We start from the raw sequence: 27,775 nt of genomic DNA on the forward strand, positions 1-27,775 counted from the left end.
ATTTGCCATATTGATGCCTTGGGTGACCAATCTGGTCAGATTCTGTAACTCAAAGCTTATTTTTGAACTGTCTTTTAATTGTGAAATAGGGGGATCATAACTGGCAAGCTGGGGCCCACAACATGGGCTGAAAAAGCTGAATGCAGAATGAGTTCAGCATGCTCTTATTGCACCCACCCTTTGCTCCAGCTATCCTCTGCTCTGTAGTTACATAGCACCCAAACACAGCCTTCCTCCAGTGCTTGTTTTGCATGCCTCTTTTTAGAAAGTGAAAAGTGATGGGGGGGGAGGGGGACAGAGAGAGAATTTTTTTTCTTTTCACTGAAAACTTCAGTCAGTAAATAGCTTACAATCTGAGCTTTAATAAATTGCCATTTCTATGACGGAGTCTTATTTCAAATGGTTTTCTAACATGTTGTGTTTAATTGAAAATAGCTGTAACTTGCTTACAGCGTTTTTACAGTCTCCAGAGAGTAATGATAGAACCAAAGTTTCTCCCTGCTCATTTTGAAGCATTAGCTCTATTTCTATGTGAGTGACAGTTGCAGTGATTGATGGTTTGCATTTTTTTTATGTTTCTAAAACAAAGCAGGGCTTAAAGTAATTTTTACTTTGAACAAGGGTTTCCCACAGCCTGCTTTCCACATCTTGATTGACAGATACCAGCATTTCTCAGAACCTGCTACTGGATATTTGAGTAGTTTGCTGAGGGTTCTGTTTTGACTCGAAAGAAATGTCAATTTTCTGAAAAGCAAGGAACGCATTACATTTTCTAGTATTTGCTACATCTTTTCTCTCAGCCTCATAGTTTCTGTGTTGTAAATTATTAACTTTTGAACACAGCAATATTATAACCCTTATTTGTTCTGTTGCCCTTTGAGTTGCAGAATTGCTTTCATTGGCAGTTTGTACTGAGAAACTGTGTCAGCCACTTCCAACTCTGAAATTGTAATAGTTTTTCCCATTACATGGTGATTTTCCAACTCAGTTCTGTAAACCTTGAAATGGGGTATCCATAAAAAAATATCCCACCCATTCTTTTATTTTAAAGGCTACAAGTCAGATTTGATGGGGTAATCTATTGCTCCTAGTGATACGTGCTGTTTCCTGATGATTTTAAGTTAGAGAGAGTTTTTATAGTGCAGTCCTTGTCATTGAGAACTTGGTGACTTTGAGCAGCATTGCTTGTTCTGTGGGAACATGCAGTGGAATGTCACTGGTGTCTTAACTGATAGACATTTTTCCATGTGTACTTTTTTCTAGCTTTAATCTGCACAATATTCTGAGTTTGCAGTAAGCTGTAATAAAAGGTTTAGATGTCTTACACCAACACTTTCACAGTGGCTTACAGTACCCTCATCAAGAACATATAATAAGTGCATCTTTCTTTGTAACCACTCACGTTGTTTTCTTCCTTGAACTATAATCATGAGTTTATGCTGTCTCACATCATAAGATTTGTAAACACTTGAAAACTGCTTGAGTTCTTTTGTTCTTAATGACTCAGGACAGCCAGAATTTGTCAGGAAAGAGTAAATGAAAAGTAGCCATTCAAAACAAGACTTCACTTTCCTTGAATAAACATGAGAACTACTTTTTGTGCATGTTAGTTTTTCTGCTGAGCCATTAATCTGTGTTAAGATCTGTATGAGATGTGCCTTGATTCAATTTTTGCCCTTCAATTTTAACTTAGGTAAGCCAAGATAAGGGAGATAATGAAATACTTATCTGTAATTAGTCTTACCCCTCCTGTGGAAAATAGCTGTAGGAGATGCATTGTCTAACTTCTCAACAAAAACAAGCCTTAACAGTTGTTGCCATCATAGTTCAGTAATCCTGTTAAAGCAAAAGTATGTGATCTTTATCAGAACAGAACATCTCTCTGGTTTTGGTGTTTTCCCTTTATTTTACTGAGAGTTTTGCTTTTTTTTTCCTCCAGCTCCTCTTCCCCAGAAGCTTCTTGCTGTACTTATTGGCAAAGTTAGTGTTTAATCTTATATCCTTGGACATACCAATTTTGTCAAACGTTCCTAACTAGTTTACAGTCACATGGTAAAAATAAGAATGTACTACAGTTGCTTATCCCAATAACTCTTATTCAGTAGATCCCATTAGACCTTTAAATTTCCATCCAAGGACCAAATACATCAGTGTCTATGTATAGGTTACTAACAAACTCCTACATGACAAGAAACAACAAAAACCCCAGAGTCACTTGTTTTTGATTTTTTTTTTTTTTTTTAAGCAAACTCAGAATATTCAGCTGACTGATTTGGAGTTACAGCTTTGAACAACTTTTAGAGTCTTCTCATTGAGATGTTGAAGAAGTAATTGGGCAGGGCTTCCAAAGTGCTCTGACTCACAGCACTCCACAAAATCTTAATCATGCGATTTGGCAAGGCATAAATAAGCCTGTTTTTTATAGGCTTAATTACACTTAATGTAGAAATATCCTTTAGCTAGAGCAAGAGGTTGCCACATAGTTGTGAAGTCAAAATATTGCTATGAGAACAGGATGGTTCAAGCAGAGCCATGAAGTTCATTGGAATAGCAGGAGTGTGTGCAGTCATGACTGTTCTCTCTGTGTGTACATGTATGTGATGTAGTGGTGGAGCTAGTCTGTGGTGGTAAGACTGACTGATTCCCTGTTTGCCATCACTGCTGACCGAATAAATGACATACTACACACTAGCATGTGTCTGGCTTTTGTTTCCATGTTTACTAGGAAAAGAAGTGAACCAATGGGGAAAAGGTCACAACTTTCCAGGAGTAATTAGTAGCTTCTTTTCAGCTTGGAGATCTTTGCAGTGACACCAGTGACGTTATTACTTTTCACTAATTTATTCTGTTATTTAGTGTCCAAATGGCAATGTTTGCTGGATTCCTGACTCCTTGTAAAGTTCAATATCACACCTTGCAAGTGGGAATTTTAGGTATGCTTAGATGAGTAGGTTTGGCTGGGTCAGCTGCAGTTCATGGGGTATTTTTCACCATTGGTGGAAACTGGTGTAGTCAGTGACATTCTAGCCACTGTTGAGCTAATGTTTATCTCCAGGGTAGTCTTTTAAATATTGAAGGAAGTGGTCAGGGAGAACACAATATGCAATTAACGCTGCATCATCACATTGCATAATAGGCTAAATTCAATGCTAACTCCTTACGATGTTTTCTGTAAAAACACAGAATTAAAATGGTCCATTTCCCTGAAGAGCTTATCATTTAATGCATGCTCAAATTAATAATAAGTTCTCAGCAGCTCTAAATGTCACTGTGGGGCTCTGGCCTTCCTCTCTGCAGCAGAAGCAATAGTGTCCTAGCACAAGAAAACAGAGCAGGATCTATACAGCACAACACCTTTGAAATAAAGGTGAAATAGTTGAATGATCACAATTTTTCCAAAATTGTTTTGAGGTATTTTTCATCCTGGCAAAGTGAATCATTCTTGTTTACTGGTCAGCTTTCATTTTCTTACCTTGTTATACTAAATGGTATTTTTACTAAAGAAATAGTTTTTTGATCAAAGACTTCAGTTACAAAGAACACTTTGAACTCAGCTTAGGAAGCTCACTCTTTTCTGTTTAGTATTTGAAGTCTTTTACCAATTGCATGAATTAAAGGGCTAAGGAGCTCCTCTCAGTCCTACGCCCAAATTATCTTGAAATCCACTCTCCTATCTTCTTCTCCAACCTCTAATTTGTTAATCACCTAGACACTGCCACATTCATGAAGCTATGAACCCACCCAGCATGGTTTCTCCTGTATTACCAGATTGCTTTCTTGTAACCTTATCCTTTATTATTCAATCACTCTACTTCATGTATATATGCCCTTGTTGTTATATGACATAAAGCTCTATGACATTGGCTCTGTTTTAGCTTGGTTCCTTTATTTGTCCAAAGGACAAGATTTCCTTTATTATGAAGATGCTCAGCTTTTTCGCATACTACAGGGGGAGATGTTTGCTCAGCAGTTTTCTTGATGATAAACACTCATTTTCCTTTGGAAAACAAAGAAAAACTTTTTCTTCTGGCTTTCTATCACAGGGACCATCTTGTTATAAACATGAGAATGTACGAAAAAGGCTGCACTGTTTTTGTTTTGGTTTCAAGATACTTTTCCTTTTCTTACTCTTCAAAGGACAGCCTAATTCTGTGTTTGGACAATGTTCTTATCTTTTGCTGCCTAGTTCAGAGTGAGTTGTCTATCCAGTCCATTTACCACTGCATTCTTCAGCTTTGCTACAATTTATGCAAAACTTATATAAAATAATTTAAAAGTCTGTCCAATAAAGATAACAAGGAATTTAGCGCTAGGAATGAGTTTGCTGTTTAGAGGAGGAGGAAAGCAGACACCCAGGAGTAGAAAGCAGTATGAAATGGAGGTAGGCCTACATGCAACAGCTTAATGCTTGCCTGCATTGTAGCAGGCTGGAGGGAAGGTGCCATTGCTGGACCCAGGCCATGTGTGTAGCTGCACAGACCATTGTCTCTTAAGGCTCCTTTTTAATAACTTTTTAAAAAGAAAATAGTTTTTAGTACAAGAATGTCATTGTGTGAATATGATCTTCAGAGAACAAATTAAATGGATTTTAACTGTCTTCCCTACTGAATTTTTGGTGTGGGGAATTTCATATCAGTTCAGCTGCTGCTTCATTTTTCAGAGCATTTCAGTATGAGTTTTACAGATTCAGTTAAGCTGTTGCTATTTAAAAAGATGACTTCCATGTCATTTGCAAAGCACGTAGAAGCTGGAGGCGATTCAGCATTTTGACACTGTTAATTAACTGACAGCCTGTCAGGAAAGTAGGTTGTAATTAAATGATACTGTAATTTTGGTCATGTTACTTTTTAAACTATTTTTACGTCCTAGCATAAGTCAGGCAGTGACATCATGTCAGTATATGTGCCTCTCCTTCCTCCCTGCCTACTTAAGAGTTGTTACTGGTGGTTCAAAATAGCTGTAAGACAATAAATTCCAATGAGTTTTTGGTGAAAAAAGGAAACAGATTTAAAAGAAAAATTCCTGTTACTGAGCATCATCCTGTTGGGATCTGTGACGATGATGTGTAATATGTGACAAACTACATTTCCTGTAAGAAATATTCACATGTTTGTAGATCTGCATGGCTTGCAGTGGTCTTTTTGTGTTTGTGAATGATGGCTGGAGAAAACAAATGTAGTTTTGGTGGCTATAGAGTCTGTGTCATGTTTGCTCTGGAAGATTTGAGTAAGATTGTATCTGGACTTGGCCTGATATATTTTCTACTAGTCAAGATTATGCTGACATGAACTAGAGGGTTGGATATTGAAATTGAAGTGCTTTTATGGATAAGCAAACATAGCTTTACAGAGATATTCCAGGAGGGACGTGTCTCTAATGCAGCCTGACAGCATTACTGTTCAGAAATTAGTGGGATTTGCCAGAAGCTGGTAATGCCCACTGCATTTTGAGCCACGTTCTTTTGATGTCCGTTTTCTGATGTCTTGCCCTGGGGAAATCTGCAGTCTATTCATCTCTAAAATCCTTTAATAACATCCCTTGTGCCAGGAACATCATAATGCTGAATGCTCTGACTGAGATGTTACTATGAATATGCTGAAGATCTTTGCTTGGTGTGTGTGATGAAATGATCTTTAGGGAATAAGTGAAACAAAAGCACATGTAGGATATCCTTTAATTGAATGAAGAATGTGGGTGGAGAAGCAATTGGAATGAACAAGATGCTTGGGATTTTTGTTAATGCCTCGAATACTTGGGGGTGTACTTATACAAATTTTTGTGCATGTGAACAGTCTCGTTCCTCAAAGAACTAATGAAAGCAGGAGGAGCCCATGTTTTTAACTATCTCCTTCACTACCTGCCCTCCATCATGCCATTCCTCTGAGATATGGGCACCATTATTCGCTGTGGCAGTTCTGATGGAGGAGAATATCCATCCAAAGGAGTCTGGACCTGCATGCTGCTGACTGACAAGCCACCTGCTGCTGAAGGAATGTAAGGTATCTGCTGTGCACTCAGCAGGGGCAGTCGTTTCTGACTTTCTCCTACAGCAGTCACCAGTTGCCTCTTTCAAGTGCAGCTGAAACTGAGCAACATATGTCTAAGTTGTTTGATGCACCTGCGGCACAGTTGTGTAAGCAGACTTCCTTAGAAGACTCAGCTTAGGAAAAAAAGCATCAAAGATGGTGGCTATTAATGCCTGCTGCATCTTCTTTCATTAATCTGACAATAAGGTGGAGTAGCGTGTAAAAGATAAGCATGCCAGCAACAAATAATCTAAGAGAGAGTTGCAAAAATAGTGTCTGCCAGATTCCTTCATGGATAAAATCCCTTCTGTTGGAATTTGACTTTACCATGCCTTCAAAGATTTAATAATAAGAAATCATGAAGCAGAGCTTGAGTGTCATGTACGTTTGTGCATATAGCAGCCATTCATTTATCCCCAGCACAACAAGGAAGAGAAATGCTTCAGATAACAATGAGCCAACTACATCTACCACTTCCTTTCAAGTAAGTTTCAGTTCTTTTTCTTTCTGAAGAAAACCCATCTTTTCATTTGAATCCAGAAAGATTTAAAGAATAAATTCATATGTATGTATCTGTTTAAACCCTGCACGCAGACACTGACAGAAAAAATATATTCATTTTATAGATTAAGGTTTTTATTTAACTTCCATCCTTCAAGCAAAAGGTCAAACAGCAAAACTGATAATGCTGGAAATAAGTAACTACATGTATGTAGACACATTGAGAACTCTACACTTGGATTGAAGGCAATTTCTAAAATATATTTCCTACTTCAATTAGAGGCTATAAACTTCATGCAAGATGTGTGTCCTCACTACTGCTGTCCCTCAATCCTATGCCTTCTCATGCCCCAGGACCACTGGATTTATTCCTTCTATGTCTTCCCTTCTCCTACCAAGTCCTGTAGCAGTCTCTCTCTTCCCTCTTTTTCACAGAGCTGCAGTAAAAATATTTTATTTTATGTTCAAAGTAAATTTACTGAATGTTGAGTGCTTTTGACAAAAGCAAGATCATAACTGACCACAGTAGCATGCATTACCTTTCAGGTTTGTCTGTCCAAGAAGAAAACCAGACTTTTCAGTTGAGCTGGTGTGCAGGCAGAGAGCTCTGCTTTTTGTTGTATAACTGTTATTCTCCCCAAAATAGAAAGCAATAACACTGAGGCTGTCAAAGTGCTTCTCCAAGTAGGTGACACAGCCTGCTCAGCTCTGGCCATAGCCCTCAGCTTTCCAATTAGGATAAAACTAAGCATCTAGATGCTGAAAATAACACTATATAAAGATGCAGAGAAACCTGTGATTTGAAGAAAAATTGAAATTGTCAACATTTTTGCAGAAACAAAAATGTGACAGAAGGAACACACTGGTAGTAAACAGAATAGAGGATTATATGGAGAAAGTAAAATTGATTGCTCCTGTGGGAGAACAAAGTGCTGTAAGTTAAACTGCCTGGTAGAACATGTACAGTTGATTTAAGAAAGTACTTTCAGAGTATAATTGGTGCATGGTACTCGTTGCTACAAGATATTACACAGATTATAATAGGATTTTAAAAGGATTAGATCTTTTTTTCTGCATAGAATGTATGTGTCCATTTGTATTAGATCAGCACAGTGATTAATTGATTTGTTTCGTACACAAAACTTGTAAAAAATATCTGACAACTTTTTTGTTGGTAGTTACATTGGAAAAAACAGGAAAACACATATGCCAAAAGGTGTCACTTCAACATTCTTAATAGTGGATTATTTAATCATACCTATGTTGGTATGATTTTTCACTTTGAAATATTTTTATTTTGTACTTACAACTAAAATTGAAGTATTTTCTTTAAAATTGAGTTGTCCTTAGAATTTTCCTTGCATCTAAAACATTGACATTTGAGGGAGTGAGTCTCTGTTCACAGAAACAGTCATTCGAAAATCCTCCACAAAACACCCTCTGTGTTGCTGCTTTGCTGGTGGAATTCCTTTCTGAAGTGTCTGATGTATTTTGTCCTCAGCCAGCACATTGAGTAAGCCTTGCCTCCACGAGTGAACGCATCAAGTCCGGAGCACATTCACTGAAGCCCACACAAATGCCTGGGAATGTTGTTTATGTAGATCTACTTTAACATCTTGTAAGCTCCCTTGCAGACTCACATCTGGTCCTGTTTTGGAGACTAAGATAAAAAATCACCTGCTGTTTGCCACTGTTATTCCCATTGGCCAGGAAGCACGGATATGTTGGTTGCATGTATGGAAAAGTGTACATGGCTTTTTAGAACAGGCTATCACAACAACTCAGAAAATTCCTTCCTGAAGCTGTGAGATAAACCAGTCCCTCCTCCTCCATCAATATATCACACCTAATGCAGAATTTTTAGACCAGCTTGGCATGAATTATAACCTCTATCCAAACAATGAGAGTCACAGTTCTCCTACTTACCACCATCCTCTGGCACAGCTCCAGCATTATTCCTGGAACTCCATCATCTTTGAAAGATGGAAGCTTCCTACAATTGAGGAAATTAAATTATACCATAGTTGAGATATACGGGATATGAAGTAGAATCAAGAATTCTGTGATTCTAGTCCAAAACCTTAAATGTATTTTTGAGTGATGTGGAGCAAGTTGTTTAAGAGTTTCAACTATTTGTAATGTGCTTTTAGATATTCAAATGAAAAATGCACATTTTGCAGCATTTTAGGAAGGTGAAGTTAATCTTTTGAACTCTAGACAAACGATTTGAATAAGTATTGTTTTCATAAGAAGCTTGGACTACCAAACTAAAATGGGCAACAGAGGGAGAGAAAATGAAAAAAAACAAGGTCCAAAGGCCTCGCTCAACAGAAATTTAAAACAGATACAGACACATATCTCTTACAGCATCTGGGCTAGTGTCTGGAGAGAAAATTGATGGATATTTCAAAATGTAGCCAGTATAGCTAGTAAACCAGATTTTAAATGCATAACCCTTGAGAGTGCACTGCTGGAAAGGTTTAAAATACCGTCTTTATTATTCCTAAGAATATATGATGTTTAAAATTTAAATTGGACAAAACGAGGATATGTATTATATAGAATGACTCTAAACTGACCCATGCATGGAATTGGTGACCTAGCAGGTCTTTTTCTTTGCTAGAGATTAAATCATATCTGGCAGAAAATACATATATGTTAATTAAGTGCCCAGGTATTAGTGGCTTTATTGTATGACTCATTAAATACTGAGTTAACCTTAATATACCTTCCTGAAGTTGTCTGGATAAGCATTTCTATTTATGCAGGTTGTTCTGTTGCAGGTTGTACTTGAGTGTAATAGATGGAGCCTGCATAAAATAAATTAAAAAAAAAAAATCAAATATTCAAGGCTGGTGGTGTAGTAAAGATGTGTGAAGACAGTCACCACAGGAGCTGGACTAAGTCATTCAGCCACTAGAGGGCAAAATCATTACATTGTAATCTTCACTGCAGGTCTCAGTGTTTTTGGAAGGGTGTAATCAGAGTTGGTTTTTACAGTAGAAACTGTAATAAGAGATCATTAAGCACTCCATCGGCAGAGGTGGTAGTAATGAATAGTTAAAGTATCGGTTTTTTTTTGTAGGATTCTGGTATGCAAACAGTTACTATCAACTATATGGAAAAAGCCTACATTTTATTCCACGGAACTGTGAACAAAAGTGATGGTCATCCCAGGCATTTTGACTCTTAGGTTCACAGCACTGGCCCTTCCCACTTGAGATCACAAGTATCAATAGGAGGCTGCATGTGTGGATCAGGAACCACACTAGGAAAGTGATGAGCATTCTGCTGTGAGTTTCCTAATTGTTTGATGATACAAGATCAGTCAGGAAACTTATGATTATTTTGATCAGTGTGAGATTCTGGAGATGTTCAGAGCTTCATCTCAATCCCCTACTCAATTCTGTCTTTGGCTTTCCAGTATTATATGTTCCTCTTCTCTCCACTGGCTCTGTTCTGCACCTATGCCACTTTACCACTAAATATCTATTCCATGCTCCCATCAAAACTCCCACTCTACTTTTCATGGATCAAGGCTGGGCCAGGCTTGGTTTAAACCCAAATTGATCTTTCTCTGCTTGCCATGAGATAGATTAGTAGCCTGTGAGAACAAACAGAAGCAGGTGCCAAATAAGAAATTAGTAGCAGGATAATAATATAGTGTAATTTGTAAGGAGTTCCCAGCTTCCAGCAATGTGTGTCAGACTTCTCGAGTGAGAAGTGTTATCTTTGTATGTAATACACTTCAAAGAATTTGCCTTCTGTGAACAACTACACTCATTCCTTCAGCTCATGTAAACATTAGCATCCAGATGGCTGCTCCCATCATGTGCTCAGAGACACATGATCTGTGTCAGATGATGCTGAAGGGGATGACAGGTTGCTTCTTCTTAGTGCCCAAGGAAATCAACTTCTGCATAGACAAGCAACAAGAATACACAGCTAGGATCTTGTAGTTGTCTCTGACAAGCACCTCATCTAACTTGTTCCTCCCTGAAGTGTCTCAATAAATAATTCACTTGGTAAAAGACCTCACTGGCAAGGTGAACGAGACTGCCTTTAGTATAGTCACTGAATTCTGGAAGTATTTAAAACGTGTGATTGATTGAGTCATCCCTTCACTTTCTTATAGACATGGAAGCACATTTGATGTTTTGACTTTCTGTCTGAATCATTCTTGCTGTTCTTCTCTGGACCACTTCTTTCCCAGCTTCTACGAGGGAATCTGAATATCAGATTTCAGGAGCAGTTGGACTTGTGCCAGATAAAAATAAAGACATAATTCTATATTCTTCTGTTTATATAACCAAGGATTATATTATCCTGCTGGCCACAGCACCACACCACCTGCTCATCTGCTCCTGATTATTTGTGATGACTCTTGAGGTTTTTGAGCATTAACTTGTTATAGCATAAATTCTCTCATCCTGTAATCATGACCTCTATTCTTTGTTGCACGTTTTTACATCTGGCTGTATAGAAATGCATATTACTTGCTGTCAAGCTGTCCGAGATACTCTACATTCTGACTTGTTTTTTGTTGATCCTTATTGTTTACATCACTCACAGACTTGGTGATGGTTTTATGTTCTCCTTGAAGCCATTACTAGAGATATAATAGCATAGAACCAATCACTATGTGACACAAAAACACATTCTTTGATGATGCCTTCTTATTTCCCTAATTTGTAACTGCCAGTTAGACAGAATTTAAACAGTTTAATATGTGCTGTAATGAGTCTGTATCATTCTGGTTTCTTAATTAAAGTGTTTCACGCTAACCAAACAAGTATTTCACAGACCTACTTACCTTGATCAACCAAACTTGTAATGCCATTAAAAAATCAAATTATTTTGGCAAGATTTGTTTTCCACATTAATTTGTATTTATTTTGTTTCCATCCTTTAATTCTTTTCTGATCATGTAATGCAGCCCATGTCCCATTATGTTACCCAGAATTCTTGTCGGTCTGGCAAGCCATAATTACCCTGGTCACCTTGTTTACCCTCTTGAAATATTGGTGCAATATTTCATCCAGTCTTCTGGAACAGCATTCCAAGATTTATTGAAAATCGACATTAATTGTCTAAAGACACTCTGTGCCAGAGCTTATAAAACTTTTGGATGCAAGTTACCTAGACCTGCTGATGCCCAGCTATTAGCTTCTGTTTAACATCCCCCTCAGAGCCTGTTGCAATGGAATGTATCTCATCATCATCATACTGTACTTGTGTATCACCTGGCTCTTCCCCAAATGCAGACCAGAAATACTGAGCTCTTCCACCATCCACAATGTATTATTGTTCACATTTCTCCTGTTTCCATCCAGTAACAGACTCAGACCATTGCTAAGCTTCCTTTTCCCCCAAGTTTCTGCAAGTTTTGCCAGGTCGTTTAAACATTCTCCTTAATTCTCTATAACTATCGCTGTATCAGTTGCCCATAACTCCCAGCTCTCAATGTATGTACGTTGCTACACATCCCTATCTTTGTACTGACCCTGCAACTCTCAGCTGCCCCCCTCAACTATGGCACCCCATGGCTTCCCCTCACCTTTCTAACCATGGTCTCCTCATCCTCTTTGCAGTTCTGTGGCAGGGGGGTTGGAGATTCATGATCCTTGAGGTCCTTTCCAACCCGGGCCATTCTGTGATTCTGGGATTCCCCACCTTTGTGTTAGCCAGACTCTCCACATCCCCAGGCTGTCCTCTTCCTTGGTACCTCCTCACAAACAGCTGGGCAAAGACGGTGAAAGACTTAGGGAGAGAGGTGGTTAACTCAATGCCAAATGTCCATGCTATCACCTGGGGTATTATTAGGCATATTTTTCTTGTCACAGTGCACTAGATGCTCACTGACATGAGGCTGATGCACTATAAAGAGCCGAAGTTTTTTTTTTTTGATGGTTGTACTGAATGTGCCAAGTAAATGGTCCATGCCTTATGGCATTGCTGGGACTTGGGACCGAAATTATTGTTTGCACACAGTGTTTATCATTACTCATACGCAAATTCTTCCTAGCAGAGGGTGCACACTGTAGAGACAAGAAGGACGCCTTCATTCCAGGTGTCTGGCAGCACAGCTGTATAAAACAACTAAATTCTGGTAGCAGTTTGAGACATAGGTAGTTGGGAAACCACAGGCGTGCACTTGGCTGGAGGGCATGAAGTGTCAGATTGCTGATGCTGTCAGACAGGCCGTGTGTTCAGCTGTGGGAGCTGTTGTGTGAGGGCTGTTCTGAGGGCAGTGACTGTGCACTGTGCTGGATCAGAACTCGTCAGTGCTTTACAAGGGTGACACCACTAATTGCCAGACAGGGCACGTTGGGGTTAACCAGGAATGCTTTACAGGACAAAGACAAATTCCACTTCCATTTAACGTGCTGCTACCAGACACGATTAGCGTTTTTTATCTCCTCAGCTCTTTGCCCACAGATTGGTGATTCAGTTAATGGGGAGTATCTCGTGTTTTCTCCCTGAAAAGTGCATCGTTCTACCCGAAACAATGAATAAACACTAAGCGCTTCCTTTTGATTTCCAGCGGGATGGGCGAGCAGTCCCCGATTCGCTCACTGGGGCTCGCGGCCGCGTAGGAAGCAGGCGGGGAAGCGCAACCCGCCGGCGGTTCCCTCAGCGCTGCCGAGGCGTTGGCCGTGAGCGCGGGCGGGGCGCGGCGGCACGCGGCTGAGGCGGTGAGCGAGGCCCGTAGGCGGGCCCCGAGGCTCCGGCCGGCAGTTCAAGCCGGAGCCGGGCGCGGGAGCCCGGGGTCGTCCGCCCCCTCCTCACCCCGGGGCGCAAGGCGCGCACACGCGGGCGAGGCGTTGGACAGACGGTTTTGCTGCCGGAGTCCGAGAGTCCGCTTTTGTGAGGAACCAGTGCGGTTTTTTTCTCTCTGGAGCTGCCTTTGGGCGCACGGCCCCGTGTCTGCGCTCCGCGTGCCCCGCGGGGGTGCCGGTACCGCCGCGTCCGCACAGCGTACGGCGTCCCCGGCCGCCGTTCGGAGGCGTGAAGCACGGAGCGCCCGTTGCGACGCGCGCGGCTCCCACGCGCTGCCATTTGCGGGCGGCTCCCAGGAGCCGCCTCACTCCCCGTCGGCCGCGCGTATGGGCGTGCGATCCGGAGGTGGCGGGGCGGGGGTGCGTCAGGCTCCGCACTGCCTCCCCGGCGGTGCCGCAGTGCCGTGCGCTGCCGCCGGGCCCGGCCAGGGGGCGCTGCCTGCCGGGAGCTGCGCCTGCCTCGGCCGCGGAGCCAGCGAGCGGAGCCCGGCCGGCGGGCGGGGAGGGCGGGCGCCGGTCTCTCCAGCGCTCGCGGGGCCTGCGGGGCCCGCCCGGGAGCGAGCGGCGGCGGCCGGAGGAGCGCGGCCCCGGGGGATCCCCCTCGCCATGCAGACCCGGCGGCGCCTGCCGCCCGCCGAGGTGAGTGAGCCCAGCCCTCCTCCGTCCCCAGGCCCGGGAGGCCGGGGTACCCCGCTCCCCGGGCCCCTCTACCCGGAGCGAGGCCCCGCGGGCGGCCACGAAGGGCTCCGACGCCTGAGCCGAGGCGGGAGCACCGTGGGGAGGGGTGGAGGGGATAACGCGGAGGCCCCGTGTGCCCCTCGCCCCGCCGCCCTTGTCCCCCGCGTGCAGCCCCGGGGACGGGCGCCCGGCCGAGGGGAAAGCGGCGAGCCGCTCTCAGCCCTGCCAGCCCCAAACCGCCGATCTCCGCCGTGCCTGGGTGCTGCTCGCCGGCCTACCGCTCCCCCGGCACGGCCCCTGGAGGAGGACCGCGCGGCGGGCTCCGCAGCCTCCCCGGGACCCCTCCGTGTGCCGCTGCGAGGCTCTGCCCCGCGACCCGGGGCCTGGCCCAGCGCCCCAGAAGGCGGGGGAGGATCCCCGTTTGCGAATCGTGCCCTTTTTATGGCCGGATCCGCGCTCTGTCCCCGGGCGCCGAATGTGACTTGCTCATCGCGATGTGTAACAAGTCCCTCCTGCAATGGTGGTGGTGGGGGGGGGGGATGGGGCCAGCGGGCGGGATGCGTTTTATAACATCTCTAATTAAGCGAAACTGTGGTCGTGTCTCAGTCCAGGAATAACCGGCACTTGGGGCATGTCAGACTTTGTGCAGAGGTGGGTTAGTGACCTGCTCCTAAATGTTAGGGTTAAAGAGGTGCGTGTGATGGAGGGCAGCTGGAGAACTGCTTTTATCTCCTAACCACACTGAGAATCGAGTGGCAGATGGGAATTGATAGACTTTCTGTTTTGGTGTTATTTTGTTTATTTATAGAGATATTACTGATTGTTTTGTGACAAAGCTTGTGTTGTTTCTTTTTCTTTTTTCTTTTTTTTTTTTTTTAAATCTGTCAGAGGGTTTAATTCTTACACATGCTTTCATTCAATTCAGATATTAGAAGTTGACTGAATAGGGAATCTCAAAATCTGGCGACCTTCACATTAAGTGTGGTTGGATTGGATTAGAATTCCGGAACGATGCTGCCTTCAGTATGTTGGTCCAGGCTGAACACAGAACTGGAAGGGTCTCAATAAGCAAATAAAGATATTCTGCTTGAATAAAAGCTTTGATTTTCTTTGGGCAGCATTTTACTGACCATATGATGTTTTAAAGCTTAATTAGCTTTTATTAGCAAATCATTTTTGATTGCATGGAATGAATCCTGATTTTAGATATACCTCCAGTGACCAAAACAACAAAATCCATTGTTGTACGTAGCCAGTGATGCACTTTCTTTCTTCTTTAAGTTATGGCATACAAAGCTACAAGAACTGTCTCCTTGACCCAAGAGAGACAAAATTAGAAATCTCTCCACAGAGGCTTGGGGAATCTGAAATGGAAGCTGAAAAAGGACCTAAAATCTCAGCCATGCCTCCATCTAATTCAGGCTCTGATACAAACCTAATGAGTTATCATCTTCAGACATAGACATTCAGGTGGGTTCTGTAAGTGTCCATTTTCTTCTTTCGTTTGTGAAGAGAGAAGAAGAAACACCACAAAGCTGCAATTCTGAGCCCTGATTTTAGGTGTTAATTCTGTGCTAGCTTTGAGTCAGTTATTAGGCAGGAGATTAAATACTTTGAAATGCACGTTTCAGGATCTGAGGCCTGGGGCTAAGGCTGAGATGAAATACAGTTTATTTCAGTTAGGGAAGTCTGACTATGGCTGTTTCAGGGAACAAAGGTAGGGACTGAACAAAGAGGCAGTATTAAAACTTGTGGTCAAGGAATGATAAGCTTTTAATGTATGTTGCTGTCAGTCCACCAGCTCTGCAAAGCACAGTGGAAAAAAGCTTGTTAGTTTTGTGTTTTTATGGGCTCTTTATGTGATTGTTTTGCAAGAGGATTGGAATGAAGTTTTGCTGTAGAATAGAAGTTGGCCAAAAATAAGTGGCTTTTGGAATAAATTGTGTATTAATATTTTGTTGATCAGAACGATTTCCCTGATGCACTAAGATAAGAATCTTCAAATAATTTTGAGTTTCTTGACAAAAAAAAGAAGGATGATAATTTCATGGTTAGCGTGCGTGCTGATGAATCAGGAATTGTATCCAGAACATTGCTGGAAGATACCAATATATTAATAGACTACTTTGAAACCTTTATGCAAATGCTGCTGTTTTTTAAGTGATTGAGATTAGATTGCTGAAAGAGATTACAAGAATCCTGTTTTAGGGCTCTGCTCGTGATGTCTTATGAAACTTGAACTTTGAAATGAACAGAAATGTGAGCTGACACGCAGGGTTTTCCCTCCTGTTGTTTGTATGAACCTTGAGAAACATTTCAGTACAATAACTGTGTAAGTTCACAAAGCTTTTTTATTGGTAATAAATATATAAGTACATGTAAATGGGTGAAACAGGTAAGAGTTTTAGGAGACAGAAACAGCTTTCACTTCTCTTGACTTTGTTTTGATTACATCTTGGATGTTTGGAAAAATTACATCCATGGATGGGAAGTTTGAAAAGATATACAGAGAATCCTTCACTTCCACAGTAGTTTCTAATGAAGTAGAATTCAGAGTATCTTCCCATTCCAATGAGTTTGACTAGCAACGAGAGCAAAACATGCTATTTTGTTATCAAAGGATAAGTGTGATATATCATGCTATGAGAGATAAGTAGAAGCGTGCAACATGGATGCTCATTCTTCAGGAATAACAGCATGTCAGCATGAAGTTGACTGAAGATGAAAGGCAAAGAAAATCTGACAATGGTCACTTAAACTATTATAAAGGGCTTTACTAGAGTCATTTTTTTAAATATAGTTGTTGAAGGCACCATAGTATGTGGCCAGGAACTTATGGGTGACACTGCTGCATAGGCTGTTCCTTCACAGTTCTTTCTCTAGCTCAAGTGAGAGTTAAATTAAAGAAGCAAGTCCAGACAACCAAATTTTACACATAGTTCTGTTAGAGTAGAATAAAAAAGGCAAACAAAAAAGTGGTAAACTATGTGAAAAAAAGAGTCACAGTCTCTAGATGTTTCTGTGTTAGAGCAAGTGTGGAACCAAAGTGCCCTGTGAACAGCTTTCCTGATCCTTTCAGTGTAAGTACAAGCTGGGACAGTAGTTTTGTGTTGGTTTAATTAAGTTATGAAGGTTGGTGAGAAGAGTTTAAAAAAAGCCAAAACTTTAATGTTGTTTTGTTTCTGTGTAAAATGTGGAGATGTCATTGTATGACAGTCTGACTGTTCGTGTCTTAAACTGACAGTGTCCAAATGCAGAGTTTTTGAGTATTCTGTCCAATGTGCACTGGGCAAATGTACGTGGACTTCAGGTTGGACTTCCACTTGCCTTAATTTTTCATTTTGCTAGATGTCCTTGAGTAGCAATTACCAATCTTTGTATGGAATCATTTTCAGATAGCACTCCGCGCCCTCTGCATGCCACCTCTGTGTTGCATGTAGAATATATAAATGTCTTGTTTGCTGTAAACATTGCTTATATTCTTACTACTTTGGTGGCAGCTAAAGTGATGAATCTGCCTTGTGAGTCAGTGGGGTCACTTTAACATCACTTGTTTAAGGGAATGTGTTGAAGATACAGAAGCATTCTGGTATGCAGCATCATCTTTGTTTTTCTATGAAGAACTGTACTGCATGCTACTAGTTTATATTTTTCCTTCTGTTTTCTGTACTTTTCTCCCTTTTAATATCAACAAGAAGCATTTAAAAAAATATTTTTAAGGAATTAATTGCATAGTGAAATGCAGTAGGACTTTATAATCGAAAGTTGTATTACCAGGCAATAATTTTTCTTAAAATTGTTTTGGATTTCTGTTACTGGTTCAGTTCCAATGTACTAACAAAGGTGGAAAGTTTGCTAATGAAGGCTTGAGGCATCCACTGATATTCTACACAGTGATGCTGAGCCTTGTTTAGGGTATGGCTTTTTATATAAAATAATGCAATGCTATGTTCTCCTGTTTGTTAGCCTGACTGGAGCTGAATGCAATTTGCAGTAGTTAGAAAAAATGAGCTAAAGCCTAATGTAGACAAAGCTGTAACTATTTTTTTTTCTGCTGTTATTTGTATATGAAAATACTTCACTGTAGATTTCACTTTGGTAACTATTTTAGGACCATTTCCCAGCAATTGGTGATTAGTGACAGAGGAATTGGGTATGATTGGAGATACTGGAAATGTTTTGAGCCTTTGTATGTATTGCACAAATCTCTTGCCCTGTTAAGAGTCATAATTTGGTGGACTGTATTTTCTGTGTTTACTGGTAACGTTTCATTGTGAGTCTTGCTTACTGACTTGTGACTTCAGTTTTGCCAGAGTACATTGATGGGGCTGCCTAAAAATGTAGAATGGTCAGTATTGGTCTCGTGTTCCCTTTGTTGTTGTTGTTGTTGAAGTGGCAGCTGGAAGGAACCTGTCCTTCCGTCTTCCCAGCACTCAGATCAGAGGTCATTTCCTACCAGGTGATGATTGGCAATTAAGGCAGGCTTATGTCAGAGATTCACGTGTGCTCTTTCAATTACAGAAGTGCCATAGTTACCCTAGTAATCATTTGCCTTACTTCTAGATTCTTGTAATGTTTTACATTACTGTCATATGAAAATTTTAGTTTATCTCTATGATATATTAAAACTTTTTTATTTATAACTCAGTCGTTACACGTGAGTTCAGTGTAAACATTTATATTTTGTCTGTGGAAATAATAGAGTGGAATACATTACAAAATTCATAGATTACCAGTGAAGAAACACATGCTGATACATTTCTCTAAAAAGTAGTACAATGAACTTAAAAAGAGTTGGTGATGTTCAGTGTAAGAAGCACATCAAAGAGCCTTCCAAATCCCATAATGGCTTCTGCATTTGTGAATGACATTGACTATTAGAGGAGCTTTTCTGTTTCCAGATTCAGTTTTGTAGTGTCAAAACTCTTCTTTGAACTCAGTGCACATGTTGACTTGCCTGTTTGCACTCTGCATGTGATCTAGATGGTTGGTTTGGGATTGCTGAGATAAGCACAAGCCATGTGTGAGTCTGAATGTATAGGAAATATGTAGCTATGAGAAATTCAAAAATAATTGGCAAATCAGATGAAAATGTGTAAAACGTATTACTTGATATGTTAGCCAGATTATTGGAAGTCTGGGGGAGGTTACAGGACAAAAATTGCAGATAGAAACAAAACAATTACAGATCTGGAGTTCAGTTATCATCTGATGTACTTAATTTTTTTTTTTTCTTTTCAACCTGCTCTGTGAAACTGTTCCCCTGTTTTGTTTTTTTTTCTTCTTCAGCAGCTTTGCTTCTGGTTTTTGTTCTTCCATCGCTTCTCCCACTCTGTGGGTCTGTGGTTGCAGTGTTGTGTATTCCTTCGTGCTGTGCTCAGACCTCATGCTGAGCTGCTGTGCCTCACAAGCAGCCACCTCTGGGAGGTGACTCTGGTGATGTGCGTGGGGGTGATTTGGGTAATCCCTTCCCCAGTCATCTGCTGAAGATAAAGGACAGAAAGAAATTTACAGTCCCTCTTCAAGTGGTTCAGTTCTGGCCTTTGCGTTTGAGTTTGTTTCCACACGGATTGGGAAGTTCAGTGCAAGAGGCAGATGTTCACTTTTTCTGCTTGTGTGGTGGAACAAGAAAGGCAAGTGGGCTTCTGTTCTCTATTGCAAAAATGGCATGGATATCTGGTGCTGGTGATTTCTTAAATAACCATGGTATGAAACAGAGGAACTTGTGTCTTAGAGCTCCATGTGTGTTAGCTCCACCAGCTGTTGATTAGGGGTCATGCTTACCTGTCTTCTTAGGACATCACAGATTCGGGGAGAGAGCTGCTTGATGTCATGCAAGAGTGTGGGCAGGGAACTGGGCTTGGCTAAGCTGATGCTTAAAAAAGCTTAATGGTTGAGTCAGTGCAGTGTGTTGGTCAAGTCTTGCAGACTGATACAGGAACGGACATCACTGTAGTTGAAGCAGAGAATATCTAAATCCAGGTTCATTTCTGATGACCAATTTTTTTTCTGCCCGTAAGTATTCAGAATTTTTGAGAGATTTTGTAAGTAGCAGGGAAATTCTTAAATGGCCTGGTAATGAAGAGAACTATGTTTGATTTTAAATTAGGAGATGTGAGTTTTGCAGTATAAACTGAATATGATGTTGTATGTACCCAAGTTCTTTGATGTGCTTTGTAAGCATGTTGTTCTACCATAATTAGGTTGAAATCCTGTAGATTTAAATAGTTTTTACCTCTTACCATCTCTTCCCTTCTTTCCCCCTCTGCAGTAACCGCAGCATTCTCACATGACACCTTAATTCTGAGCACTGATTGCCCAGCAGGTTGCTCCCAAAAATACATGAAGCAGCTGAATCCTGCTTGCCTTTTCTTTGGAGAAGTGTCATTTGGATTTTACTGTGCAGATACTCATTTTCATGAATGTAGGTTTTTGTTTTGTTTTGTTTTTAACCAGTACAGAAATAGTAAGTGAACAATGTGATTTCATAATCTTCATTTCCATAGGAAATCAAATAGAAAACTACAACACTTGATAAGTGATAGTACTGAACTCAGCATGTGAGTTTTCTTCAAATGTGTGTTACTGAAATTGTGAATGATGAGTTTTCCTAGCAGAATGGAGAAGACACAGAAATTACATGTTTAAAGTATACAACTATGCCTAGTGAACCAGTCATGTCAGTATAATTTTTTATACCTTATCTGCTCTGTAATGCAGATAAATGAACTTTTAATATGAACTGAGATTGCACGACAGGCAAGTTTCCTCCTTACCTATTAGGGTTTTTTAAATTTGTCTGACAGTCTTTTTGAAACCGCTTGTTTTTCTGTATTACAGCTGGAATGCATGCTGTTACCTGCATCTCAGACTTATGTTTTGTTGAAGAAGGTGCAGCTGTCCCATCTGTGCCCTTTCTATGGTCTGTACTCAGGCATATAGGCAATCACTGTTTGCTGCCCTGTTCTTCAACAGAGCACATCAGTAGTTACTGCATTTCTGAGTTGCATCACATGTGGAATATTGGTTAGTTCACAATAAGTATATGCATAAAACACACTTACTGGGCTATTAACAAATTCCTTTTAATAGCTTGTGTGTTGGAATAGCCACTTCACTGAAACAACAAATTGCATTGATTCACACTGGCCTTATATAAATGATGAAAGCTGAATAATATCCCAGTATACTTCATGTGTTGTTCTTTCTTGATTCTTTTGTTAGTGTAACTTTAAAAGATCATTACTGTAAGCATCTGTCTACCTACATACTTCTGTGTTTTCAAGAAATCGTGTTAGTGCACTGGTATAATGTCCTTTATATTTTATTTGCTTTACTTTTAGTTAATGTGTCACACGTAAAATGCATGTAAATCTATAATAGATTTGCACATACATTTTTTTTGTACTGCAGAAGTGGATTTCTATTCTGCAGAAGTGGATTTTAGTATGATGGGAATTAGAACTTCCTTGTTGAGATTGGCAGGTAATATATATGTGTATATTTAGTGTCTTTGTTCCCTCATTCTTTTCCTGTAATGTCCTTTGTGGTTGTGTTTTGTCCTTGTTTATTTTATGCCATTATGTGTCATTTCTACACAGATGGCCTGTAGGTGCAATTGTACTTTTTTCCTTGAGAAAATATGCAGAAAGTGGCACTTTGGTAGTTAACAAAGCTTGTCTGAACTTAGGGATTTTGAACACATGGATGCTTGAGGGAAGCAGGGGTCTGTGCACACCTTGGGAGCTGGACATGGTGTGTGTGTGTGTGTCAGAAATGGTTCTGTTGGGTAGCATTCAGTCCCTTCAGCTCTGTTAAAAGGATGTTAATGGCGCTGGGTGTAAATGAGAATCATGCTCAGAAGCAGCAGTGCAGCAGTGTTACCATGGCTGTATCGAGTTGTATGGAGTGAGTTACCAGTTACAGATGCCTTGAGACCTAACCCACAGTGAGCATCAGCTGCATCAGTTAAATTGTGATCACAAACAAGGGAGTGAACTTTCCTGCATTTCTTAAGACAAAAATAGTTCATAATGTGTCAGTATTTCGTGTGTGTATCTCGGTGTGGTATAAATAGGTCAATACAATAGGAGAAATAAAATTGTTAGTAGAAATTAAAAGTTACTGCCTTGAGATGATTTCACATTGAAGGGAGTGTGAAAGAAGCATTCGTGATCTTTGAGTTTGTTTTCAGACTGATGGGAATCTAGCTCTGCAAAGGAGTGGAGAAATAACAACTGTTTGCTGTCTGTTAAAATGATATTTCCTATTAAAAGTGTATGTGGGAAAGATTTTAGATACCTGTCATTACATAGCTATCGAAAGAATAAACGTGTGACCAGAGCAGCATTGAAAGAGGATGTGTCCAACTGTGTTGATAGAGGTGGCTTTAGTAAACAATTAGCTGATGTTCTGTAAGAGGTGACTGCAGACTTCTTTTCTGTACGGATTGGCCTTTCTCTAAAGAGCAGCTGAGTGCATAAATTGTGTCTGTTCTAGCAGCTTCTCTCCCCAGTGGGTACAACTCAGAATTGATGGGCTGGTAAATGGTAGCAGAGTGGTTTCCCTCTTTGCCTGTTGTCCTTTTAATCTGTCCCATTCTGATCGTGTGGCTGTTCTGGCTTTTATTATCATATGTGGATCTTGCTATCAGCACCTGCAAGTATCAGCCCCCCTGGTTTTATAAAAAGGGCAGTTCCTTGGTATTTAATTAGTGATTCTGGGGGACCTTAGTCAGTTCTTCCTATATTGCCCAAATCTAAGAAATATCTGAAACAATGGTCTGTGCAAAGGAGAGCTTATCACTCCCTACTACCCCCTGAAAGGAGGCTGTAATGAGGAGGGGGGTTGGCCTTTTCTTCCAGGTAACAGTGAATGTACGAGAGGTGATGGCCAAAGTTACACCAAGGAGGTTCAGGTTGGATATCAAGGAAACATTCTTCTCAGGAGGAGTGGTCACACTGGCACCGGCTGCCCAGCAAGGTGGTGGAGTCACTGTCCCCAGAAGTGCTGAAGAATCACAGAGCTGTGGCATGAGGACGTGGTCAGTGAGCACGGTGTGTTGGGAGCAGGTTGGGGTTGGACTAGATGGTCTTAGAGGTCTCTTCCAACCTTAATGATTCTTTGATTCTATAAAGGCAAGATTAGTCTACTCTGAGATGCTTAACACTTATTCTGCATTTTAACTTAATTTTCAGATGAATAAAAGATAGATGACAATCCTCAGATGTTTTTAAAATGTGCACTGTTAGATTGATAACACTACACAGAATCCACGGACAGAGTAAGAAACATGACTTCACATTAATGTTTAATACACTGTACTTGGATTCCTTATAGTTTACAGCATTTTAAACTTGGAGTTTTTAATGCTTCATTTTATACAACATAGGTTTATAAAACACTAAATTTTGAAGTGAGCTTTATGAACATGTGAGTAAGTTCAGGAAAGGATTTTCTCTTTCCTGAGCTCTTCTGGGAAAACCAGCATTGAAGGCAGCACTGCAGTGCAAACCTGGCTCTCTGTTCTTTCAGAAGGATACTTCTGGAGCCAGTCAAAAGTAGTTATATAAGAAGGACATGTGGTTCTTGTCTCCAGGTGCTGACAGGCCTGCCTTGTCAGTGTGCTGGGAAAGGGTGGGCCTTTTGGCAAGATGGTGTTTGCACTAAGAGAGCAAATCAATTCTCATCAAATTAGTCAAAAAAGGTAGGAATTTGGGATTATATCCTACTCTAAGCTGTTATAAAGCAGGTGTCCTTCTCAGTTGGGCCGCTTTCTCCCGTTTAATGGAGGGTAAAGGTTGGTAGTGTTGCTGTAATTTTTCTTGTCTCCCTGCTACTTTTGATGGTGATATTTTCTATATGACTTCTTTGAAGTTTTTGCTCTTTTGACTGCCTTGCTGCTGCTCTGCAACACGTGAATGTCTGCTCTCGGAAACTTGGCTGGAGTCAGAAGTGGGAATAATAGCTTCAAAATAGCATGGGGAAAAGTAAAAGGAAAAAATGCAAACATTAGTGAAATAATTAGAGAAACTGTACACTGCTTCAGGTTTCATCTGTCTCTGTTTGTGGAATTATCCGGGGTAAAAAAGGACAAACCACCACAACACTGAAATAGTTTATCTTTTGTCAGCAGTCATGGATTGAGAGCTGGGGTTGTATTACACAGAATTAGCCTGCCATGCCCCAATCTACTCCTTGATTAATTTATGTTGACTAGGAGGAGCGCCAGAGAATTATGGTCATTAAAATGAAGGATAATTGGGCATCTTGAGTTTTTGGTGCAGGAAAAGGATTAGCAGGGACTTTCTTGTTTGTATTTGTTATAATTTCATCTCTTCCTTCTGTTTTTAATATTTCTCATTGAGTGGATTTAAGGCACATTTTAATGGTGTTTTTGAAAAAAAAAAAACACCTCTGAATTTTGAAAACAATTTTTTTGGGTCACATTGCATGCTACTTGCTTAACTTACTAAGAGAACAATTCATGTTTAATTGTGGTCTTATCTGAAGCCCTTGCCACTGCAGCCATTTTCATGCATGTGACTCAGATACAGCTACTGCTACACCACAGACGTTCTCTCATGCCCTCCCTTCCTTCTGTTTGGCATACACCAGATGAAAACAGCCCAGTAGTGTCTTTGTATAACATGAATAGCTGTTTGAGAATTGATGAAGTTCAGGAAAGACAACAGCACTGCAGAATGAAGCTTCCATTCATTCCTTGGTCGGGATGTATGCTGTCCATATGGGTGCTGTTGTGAAAGCATATCCTGAGACTGGTGTGGAGGACTGGTTTGTGGGAGGAACAGTCCCAGGCAGTAGTCTGTCTTTCTATTTACATTAATTCTTAAAAAATAATCAAACACATATGTGTGAAACTTGATGCTTCATCTGTGAGAGGCCGGTAAGGAACTGTTGCAGTGATAAACTGCAAAAGATAATTTACCATTATTCAAAGCATTTCATCACTTGAGTGAAGGAAAAACCCCACCTTTTCCGTTTGTGAAGACTTAATATTCAGATTAATTGTAAAATTTGTTTTGTCTAATTGATGTGTGACCTGAAGCTTGTTACCTGTTTCCACTCCTGCTTAAAGGATTTTTCTTTTTGCAGTTTTTATTCTTGCAGTGTTTGAGACCTGAGTACATTCACTGCATGTCATCTCTCTGAGTCTCCCATCTGATGGTTCCAGTGAATAGACAAGTAGGAATTTAAGATACCAGCACTGAAATTTGGATTTGCATTTATGATAATACCTTATTCAATTAATCTTGCAATAACAAAGTGCGTTAAGATGGCTGCAGATGTATTTCTGCCTACTCAAAGACATCTTCTCACCGATAGCACATTACAGAGGATCTGTAGTGTAGTGATGAGTTGGATCCTTGCCAGTAGATGGAAGCCTTTTTTAGCATCTCTTCATGCTTTGAGTTTTCTGCATTTTTTTATTTATTTATTTTTTTAACTTAGTGTCAAAATTGCTGCTCTTTCAGTCTCTTCTTTTATTGTAAGCTATTCCAATTCCTGTTCGGATTATTTCCATTTGGTTTTGTAAACATTTTTTACATTCCTTTTTGTTGAAAATATTTTTAACCTTGTATTTTTAGAGCTCTCTCTTTCTGTTCTTCATCCTTTCTTTATTCTGGGCACGTCTCTGCTTGTCAAATTTCTCTTCAATTTCTGTTTTGCTTTTGCAGTAATTGGCAGACACCCTCTTGGAGCTCCTGAGGGAAATCATATATGTAGTATTTTAACAAAGAAGCACCTGAGTGATATCACTGGAGGGCAGGAGGCAAAAAGTTCAGCCAACCATCAGCAGAAGAGATAAGAAACTGTGAAATGTACCAAGTAAGCAATCTGGAACAGCAGAGACACAGGGCCTCCTTTCTTTTTGGTCTTATGTTTGAGTAGATACCGAGGTTTTAGGTGGAAATATATGTTAGGTTAGGTGTGATGGAACCATTTTTTAGCAGTAAGAAAAGCTTAATAATCACAAGTTTTTGCACCGTAAATACTCTTTGCTTTCCTTTGTAGTTATTCATCTTGATTCTGTTTTAATATACTCTTGGAAAAAGAACTTGACTTTGTCAACTTGCGTTTCATTTCTCTTATGAAATCCAAGTGGTACAATTTACTTTTTTTCCTTTCTAACTTGCTTTGTTAATAAATACATCCTTATCTGTAAGTATGCTTTGATCTTTGAGAGGAGAAAGTGGTGATGAATTGTTGAATTGTAAACAAAAAGCTGTAGGACCTCCAGGTAACAGCTCTTCAAAGCTTTCTTCAGAGGCTGGTTATGATTGTCTGAATCTGTGTTCCTCTGGGTTAAGGGCAAAAAAGTATTACATGTTAAGAATGGAACAAGGAAAATGAATCAGAATAAAAGCAGTGAATAGTAAAACTGTAGTATTGCTTTGAATATTGCCTTTGTGGTAGGCTTGCTGGCTTGGAGCACTGGTAACAGCACAGCATTTTAGCTGCACGTTGCTAGGTCTGATCCATTTCTGATTGGTAGAGATTGAAGTTTGTGGTTAATGTATGACTGACTGCTTAGTGTGAAATGTGTTTGATGTTTCTGATGCACTTGATAGGCCTAGTCATAAATTGCAAAGATAATTGTCTTGCAAACGGGTCATGGAAACCAAATAATTTTCTTCTGTCTACAGACCAGGAAGGAGCATGGTGATGATATCTTGCTCAGCTGCTGTTTTACTTCACATCTCATCATTCTGAAGACTTTCAGTAGAATTGAATTTTTGCACATCTTCATTTTTGCGTGCCTTAAGAAGCCCATCTGAAAAACCTTGTAATATAATAATTGTTAATATTTCCCAGATATCTACAACTCAACTTATAGAGGTTGACATACACATGGCATGGAAATTTTTGTTTTGCCTATAGGAGCAGTTCTGTTGGCAGGCAAAGCTGTGTGATTTTATTCTGAATTTGGAAACGGTACTACTAAGAGTGCTGCAGTTCAGTTCATTAGTTTCCTGGAATTATTACTTATTTCTAAAAAGAATAATAAACAACCTCGGGCAATTTGTAGTGTAACACCGAATATTGTTTTAATGTGTGGAAAACTGTTTGTTGTTGCTGCTGCTGCTGTTTATTTGTTTTTCCTCTGTTTGTTTGTTGGAGTTTTAAGATTATTATCTTTTTCCCTAACATACATGCAGCTGCTTCATCAGAGTGCTAATAAATATTTCAGCTGCCTAACAGGTCGAATACCAGTACCTTAACTTATTTCAGTCCTTGTTCTTGTTTGGTTGTTAAAACTACTAGCCTTTCTTCTTTTCTCGTGGCTGTATTGGGTTCTTGAGCTCTGTTGTATGCCAGGATGTAGACCATGGAAATGATCACCTGACCTTGAAAAATGCTGTAATTAGGAGAACAAGGTACTTCTGAAGACTTTTCTGCCTGGGTCTTCTCTGCTATTAAGTGTTGATGCCATGGTGGTATTTGAGAGAATAAGCTGATTGGAAGTGAAGGGAGCCTAGGGTTGTAGGAGGAATAATTTGTAGACAAAAACAGTTTAGCTACAACAAAATCAGTGGGAAGCTGATAACTGCAGTTTACAGAATTCAGAGGGTCGTGAATTTTTGTCTAGTATCAAAGCTACTAGCTTTTTATTTTTGGAAGGCCTACTGTTATGTAGTATAATGAACTGTAGAGACTAGTTTTATAAATATAGCATTGCAGTCAAGGTCACGAGGGATACAAAAACAATTAGAGTTGCTGTCTCACTCTGCGAGTTTATGATTAAATGAAGAATAATTGTCAGTAGGT

General features: G+C 40.4%; 1 protein-coding gene across 3 annotated transcripts in view; it reads left to right on the forward strand.

Moving 5' to 3' along the window:
• The first annotated feature begins 13,776 nt into the window (after positions 1–13,776).
• The window catches only part of ZFYVE9 (zinc finger FYVE-type containing 9), a 55,997-nt gene continuing 41,998 nt past the window's right edge, over positions 13,777–27,775 (forward strand). For all 3 annotated transcript variants that reach the window (XM_090146663.1, XM_031602461.2, XM_090146664.1), the window contains exon 1: positions 13,777–13,945. The gene's annotated coding sequence lies outside the window, so the exon portion shown is untranslated. The remainder of the gene's footprint in view (positions 13,946–27,775) is intronic.

Source organism: Phasianus colchicus, chromosome 9 (assembly GCF_987193195.1).
Source record: "Phasianus colchicus chromosome 9, bPhaCol1.hap1.1, whole genome shotgun sequence".
Classification (NCBI taxonomy): domain Eukaryota; kingdom Metazoa; phylum Chordata; class Aves; order Galliformes; family Phasianidae; genus Phasianus; species Phasianus colchicus.